At 33.2% G+C, this 7,457-nt stretch overlaps 1 long non-coding RNA gene across 1 annotated transcript; it reads right to left on the bottom strand.

The window, feature by feature from the left end:
• Window positions 1-1,136: 1,136 nt before the first annotated feature.
• LOC127985951 (uncharacterized) lies at window positions 1,137-7,053 on the bottom strand. Its single transcript, XR_008160707.1, has 4 exons — window positions 3,076-7,053; window positions 2,863-2,940; window positions 1,552-1,608; window positions 1,137-1,381 (listed from the first exon to the last, which is right to left on the bottom strand). It is a non-coding gene; the product is annotated as an uncharacterized LOC127985951 (long non-coding RNA).
• Window positions 7,054-7,457: the final 404 nt, after the last annotated feature.

Below are 7,457 nucleotides of genomic sequence, written 5' to 3'. Positions count from 1 at the left end.
AGTGATACAGAACATAGAAATATTAACAGCCTTTAAATCTCATTTGTAAAAGCTTTATAAGGCATAAATAGTCCTCACTTTAGATGAGCTCACAAAAATAGTTAACTAACAACTACATGTTTTAGATCTACCTGAATTAACCCTGAATTACAGTTGAAAAACATGTTAATAAACCATTTATTAACACTCTAAGTAACTATTACTGTATATCTGAATAATAAGATGTATGAATACACATTTAAATAGTTTATCAATAATTTACTTACAATTTGTAATTGATCTTATGAACCACTGACAAGTCCTTAATAACTGGTGTGTAAATAATGCTATACTTAATTTAGAAATGCTAAATTGATCATTAATAACGTATGAAAAAACAATTATTAAATACATTATAGATATGCTTTTAAATCAGGTATAAAGCATTTATATCTGTATTTATAAACTGCTTATAAATTTCTATTAATGCTTTATAAATGATGAATTAACTGTTTCCTAATGCTTAACTAATGATTAATAGTGTGCAGTTATTATAAAGTGTTACCAATTAAGTTTAAATATTTATCTTGTTATTAATAATTGTTACAAATTAATGAGGTTTATGCTTAATTTAAGACTGAATATTTTATAATAATATGATATTATTGAAATAATTATTATTATATTATCTGAATCTAAGCTACTGTATATTATATGACACAAATCTTAAGTTAAAAAAACTGCTGTTATTTTAAGGACCTTTATTGCTATGATATTTAGTTACTTAAATATTTTAAATACTTTTTTTGAATAAAATAAAATTATATTTTTCAAAGCACTTAAAATGTACCATTAATGTTACTTTTGAACATTAGTGATTTTGGTATAGCACTTAAAGTTTACAGTCCTGTTCGACATACTATGCACTTTTTAATAATACAATTACTAGGTAATAACCCTTATACCATGTAGTTAACTTTTATTACCCAATGCTCTCTTAGAAAAGTGCACTTTATGTACTGTAAAACAATGTGCAACTGTGATTTGTTTAATTCAATTTAGTTTTTCAAGTTTCATTGATGAGTTACAAGTCACTACATCTGTATATGTACTGTATGTAACCTGTTCATATGAATCACATACAAATTCACTGATATCCAGTTATGCATTTATTTCACAAACATGATCAGACTCATACAAATTCAAGAACACATGATTATTGTTTTCTTCTATGATAACTAAACTAATTAGAACTGAGTCACTATTTTATAAATGGAGACACTGAATCATCCTCTTGTTATTACCCATAATTCCAGTTGAGCTGTCTAAATCTCAAAGCCCCGAAGTTTGAATCCAGCAATCATTTGAACTCCTCTGATGAGGCACTCAGTTCTGAGGTTTCCTATAAAATATACAATACATTAGACACAAAGTAATCAAGGACATAAAACATGAAGCACATAATAAAGCAGCACTGACAGCACAAGCAGCACTGACTGGTCTTTGGTCTAATCTTTGATCTAATTCTTTTTCAAAGTCAAAGAGGCCCATGATCCGTCATTTCATGTTTACCTCTAGTTGTTCGGTTTCTGATTTAGCCGGAAGAGATTTTTGTGGTGTATGAAAGGCCTGTGGCAGGAGAGCACAAACAAAAGACTTTAGAAAGCAGAAAGAGGCTTTCTGAACACATGCACGTTTACTCAGCTATCTAAGTAAGGTCATGCACTTTTCAAAAATATGACTTTTTTGCTTGCAGTTGAGAAATAACTCTCAAAGCTGCCGTACATATTTACACCTTATCTAAATGATGGCTGAGAGAGCTCAGGGCACTTCAACTTCAGAAAACACATAAAAATAGAAAAAGCACCAGCAATTCAAGAAAACTTCTTCATCAATTTGACAACAAAAAGTGTGCAAGTGTGCACAACATAACCAAAAAATATAATATATATATATATATATATATATATATATATATATATATATATTATTATTAAAAATAACAGTCATGTTTTTTATTAATAACAAATTAATAGATTTATAGGGTTAATAGATATTTAGGGTTATTATGGCAGAGATATTTTTTCTATTACAAAAAATATAAATAAATACTTGTACAAGTAGTAGTAATAAACATTATTATTATTATTATTATTATTATTAATAAAAATATCATTCCTGTTTTTATTAATATAACATTAGTTTATTTATTTTTATATTTATTTTTATTTTACTGGATGGATGGATGGATGGAAGAGGTGAAACATTATTTATGAATGATTTTTACAAAAGAGGATGTCACTAACTATGCACTCAAGTGAAGGCAGAGATATTTTGTCTATTGCAAAAAAAAAAAAAAGATATGTAAATAAATACATAGTACTACTAGTAGTAGTATTATATTGTATATTTTTTTATAAATATAACTTTTTTTTCTATAAATTACTAAGTCTCTATGCATTCATAGAAAGGTAAAGATATTTTCCCCTGACTAAATAGGGACAAAAATGTGTTACGCATACGCACACATGCACACACACACACACACACACACACATATTCAGAGATTATTCGACCACATCACTAGATGGTGCTGGACAGCTGCTGAAATCTTTAGTAGAGTGTCACACTGCTTGTGCATTACACACTTGTTTTTTTATATTGTGGGCAGTAATGGCGTAAAACAGTGAGGTAAGTAAAGTACTTTACTAAAGCACTTTCAAATTAGAAGCCAAAAATCAACACACAGACCCCTCCCATTTAATCATCATCTCATTTGATGCACCAATGAACACTGTCATCTATATGCACAAAAGTCACATTAAAGATGAGGTTCACTTAAATTGAAATGTGTGTGACATTAACAGTCTGTAGAGCCATTACCTTTTTGGCTTGCTGTACCTCCTCTGTGGACTTGGATCTATTTTTTACTGTCTGTTTTTGCGGGGAGATGGTGGACACCTTGGGGAATGAAAATATAAAGAGTTAAGGCCAGAAAGTCTTTTGCTTGCACAACTGGAACATCTGTATTTTCTATTAGGACAGCTTCCTCTGTATTTTGTGATGCTCTCTGCATTTGGTTCAGTCTCCACTCACTTTGTTCTCTGTTCTGTCCATGTCTCGATTGAGGAGGGAAATCAGCTGTGTCTTTAGATAATGTAATAAGCGCTACTGCTTATCTGAAGATATAAAAAGAGATATAGAGAACAATAATATTAGCCATGATAATACTTCCCAAAGACGGTCTTCGTCGCTGAATGTCTCTCTTTTGTTTGATAGGATGATAACTGTAATTGGTCCACAGAGATGATGGGTCTTCTTTAGAAGCCTGGCTCATTTTCACAACTTTTTGTACCAAGTCTCTGTGGAATATTTGTCATCGAACAAACCCTTTCCAAATTGCGTCTGGCGGGAATCCCATGGCAAGGTACTGTAGGCGTAGCTGAGATTGAGACATTTGTGAGGTAAAAAAGAAACCTGAATCTGAATATCCCAAAACAACAACATTTTACATTTTCTAAAAGTGTTGTCAAGTTGTCTTAGATGTTTGAATGGTGCATACATCCATTTTTTTATTTATGTATTTATTTTTATTTATTCATCTATGTGACCCAGATGCTGCTTGGTTTTATTACAGGCTATTCACTAAATGTTAAACATCACTCGTTTTATTATTCTAGTGAAGTGTTTAATAAACCATTGCTCCATTTACGTTATGATTTGTGGTATACGATCCAAAATTTGGAGCAAACCAGTGAAGTGAATGCTCATTGGATGATCTCTTAAAAAAAAAAAAAAAAAAAAGCTTCTGTATCAAGTTTGTAAATAAGCTTGTGACTAACTTCTGTATTTTTCTTTCTGCACACATCATATTTTCAACTGCTTGTGTAGAAATATTGATGTTTGCTAAATGCATTTATGAATGCCATCTCAGCTTCAAATAAATAATCTCTGGGCTCTTTCTGTTCATATGAGATGATTTGAAACTCCTTTGTTATTGACGGCTCAGAACATTGATTGCATAAATGCATTTAATAATCTCAGTCTTTGGCAAGCTAAACCTAGGCTGACTGCATCTATTTTCCGTCTGCTTAGTCTTTCCTTTCACTGATATGACTCATCAACACCTTTTAAACCTCTTCAACTGCAAACACATGGTAGCTCATATACTGACCTATGAATAGACATTGCTGATGAATGATATATAAATTCATCAATATAATATGATGGATCCAAGGCAAGCAGTTTATAAAACAGCACAATACCATAGTTTAATTCCTCTTGAAGTACAGTATGCAGTACAGTATGAAATAAAGACATATAATACAGACATTTTCAAGATAATTTAAGTTAGGGTTAACTTCAATAATGACAATTTATAGAATAGTTTAGCATGTTAATGTATTTGGTTTTGGTGGACTAGATCTGCTACGAACTGCTAAAAGTATGGACTTGCAAATTGTAACAGAGTCAGAGATGTGTGAGCATGTAAGATATACTGCTGCTGCATAAACAGTCATACATAAATCCCATAGCAGTTCGAGACAGGTGGAGCAGGGGGAGGTGGAGGGTTTCAGAGAATGTTGTGCAATTGGCTGCAGAATCAGCAGCGAATCAGCTTCAGCCATTTAGTAAATGACTTGATAGTTAGATTAGCAAATTACATTTAAAGAACCTTTCAGTCTGCGGCGACTAGTTTAATTAAATTCAATCTTCATGCAGTGTAATAATATATAGTACAAAAACAGTACAAGAATATAATAAGTATAAATATTGAAAGTTCTCAATCTTATATGAGGTCAGCGTGTGTCAATAATTACTCATTAATTACTTAATAGTTACTTATTGATTTGATAAATTACTAATTCATATTATATCTGTATATTATATTAATCAATTATAATTAAATTATAGAATATTTATAATATTAATTATTTAAAACAATATCAATTTCTTTACTGGCAGTTATTATTATAATTGTTGTTGTTGTTCGACAAAAATAGTTTTAGAGGAACTATAGAGAAATTATCACCCCGCAGGCAATGTTGCCGAGTCTGCAGTTTTCCTGTGGAACTGGGATAATTTAACGGGTTGCCACGGTTTTCATGTCCGCAGGTTGAAGCACCCTAAAAACGTGATATTTAGCAATTGGAATGTGAATTTTACCTGGGGTACCCCTCCAACAAATAGATCAAGTTTTTTACCTGTGGACCCCCCTCGACAAGTTATTCTGCTAGTTTTGAGTAGCAATTGGACAGGTTTTGTTGTGAAAACGCGCCAACCCTGCCTGCAGGACACTTGAAATGTCACATCAACTAGAAGAAGACCACCAGCTGAGGCGAGTCTGACCTCAGATATGAGATTGGTGCAAAAGTCAGCACCTAGAACACAACAGATGGTGACTCATCGAACCATCAGCCCTGTTGCATGCATGTGTATTTGCTGGCAGGAGAGAGACTATGAAACAGAGATATAGATAGAGTGATAAATAGAGAGGGCGATAATTTTTTTTAATGAGATGCAAATGTTAAGCAAGAGAAAATACAAATAAAAAGAAAATTGCCTCCATTTTCCTCCTGCATCTCGGCTCAGTATTTTGTGTATATATCCTAAAAACAGAATCTTTAATCAGTATTCAATAGTTATTTTAAACAAGAGCAATGGCACGGAAGTAGCTATTCAAAATCTCACCCAGGACTGAGGCCAATTACGACTCTACAGCTCTTCCGAATGCACCACCAGACGGTATTACCATGGCAACAAGCCGGTACCAGGAGCCTGACAGATGAAGGAATGAATGTGATGGGTGGTGTCCCTCAAGGGTGGGTTTAGATTACAGGGACCCCTGTCTCAAAATGTGATTTTTCATCTTTCAAACTTTGTGCCTGTGCAGAGTGTTCTGGAGAACGGTTGCAACAATGCGGTTTGAGTTTATTCAGATTAGTAATAGAAAATGATTAGCTTGACTGATTTAAGTTGGCTGACCTCATCTTTTGATTACACTGAATCATTCATGTTGTTTAAAATAGACTAAAAGTGTACTTTACATGTATGTCATGAGCAATTAACTGGCAGCTATGTTCCATAAACCAAGCCAGCTAAATCTAATGATTCATCTCAGATCAGTTTTGAACATGGTGTGCACAAACCCTGAATTGTTCTGAACAGAAAACATCTATTAAAATTGGAAGAGTAAGATGGATAACCGTTGCAATCTAATACATCACAGGAAATCAGTTTTATCACTATGAGAAATTTACCACAAATTTTAGTTTATAACTTTAGGTTAAGAGTTTCCATTTGATATTTTATATCAATCATAGAACTGTGGGACAGCACTATACTATACACATACACTATTTTTTTTTTTTTTTTATGGACCTCATAATTTTTCATAAAAATGCCATTACTGGACCTTCTAGTAAAACCGACAGACTCTCTCTGGTGTAGGAGCAGAACTGTCTGATATGACAACAGCACCAAAACACTTCTGTGCATAACTTCTAATAAATACATTTTGACTACTTAACTACATATTAGCCAAGGTTAGACTGACAGTTTAACATCGTATAGCATCTCACAAATGAACTCTGTGGAAAGTGGGGTGCAGCTGTGGTGTGTCTGGGTCTAGCTACAATGTAGAGGCCAATTGTTGCTAAAAGGATGTTAAAACTTGAAGTCCCTACATTGTCGTGACTAATGGTCCACAAGAGGGAAAACAGCTAAATAATAAGCAAAATAACATCTTAATGAAACTGAAAAAGGTCATTTGTAGGGTTAGGGGATATGACATATCATTAGCTCAGTATTCAAAACAACAAAAGCCAATGGAAAGTCCCCAAAGTGGAAGAAAAACAAGTGTGTGTGTGTGTGTGTGTGTGTAGGTGAGTGGGTGTGTGGGTGTGTGTATGTGTGTGTAGCAGACTCTTTGTTTTTGATTGAACTGTTCTGCTTCTGACACACACACACACACAGGGTTAAGATGACATCAACACTCTAAACTAAATATATATATATATATATATTCTAAATACATTTTTTTTTATCTGGTGCATAAGCTGCAATTAGCATAAAAACTAAAATAAAATAAACATTATATATTGGAGTTTGTTAAAGTGGTCTTACCTTGAAAAAACCTGTTGTTATTTCAGTGTACACTCACTGAGGACAGACACGCAGTTGTGCAGCACTGTTCTGCTTGAAACAACACAAAACAGACCTTTAAAAAAACGAGTTAGAACAGTAGCAATCGTATCCTCACAAAGACATGCTCAGTGATGTAAGGCAGAATCCTCACCTCACAGATTCACCTCCCTCCCTTCAGTCTTCTTTCTCTCTCTCCCTTTCCATCCCTTCCCTTCTCTTGTTCTCTCTCTCTCTCTCTCTCTCCTTTTCTATTTCTTTCTATATGTGCCTTAGCTTGGGGGCTAGTCATCTGATTACATTGCTACACGATGTCCATTCAGAGGCCATAAAAA

The sequence above is a fragment of the Carassius gibelio genome, chromosome B21 (genome assembly GCF_023724105.1).
Source record: "Carassius gibelio isolate Cgi1373 ecotype wild population from Czech Republic chromosome B21, carGib1.2-hapl.c, whole genome shotgun sequence".
Lineage (NCBI taxonomy): Eukaryota > Metazoa > Chordata > Actinopteri > Cypriniformes > Cyprinidae > Carassius > Carassius gibelio.
This window is presented reverse-complemented; position numbering and strand designations above follow the sequence as displayed.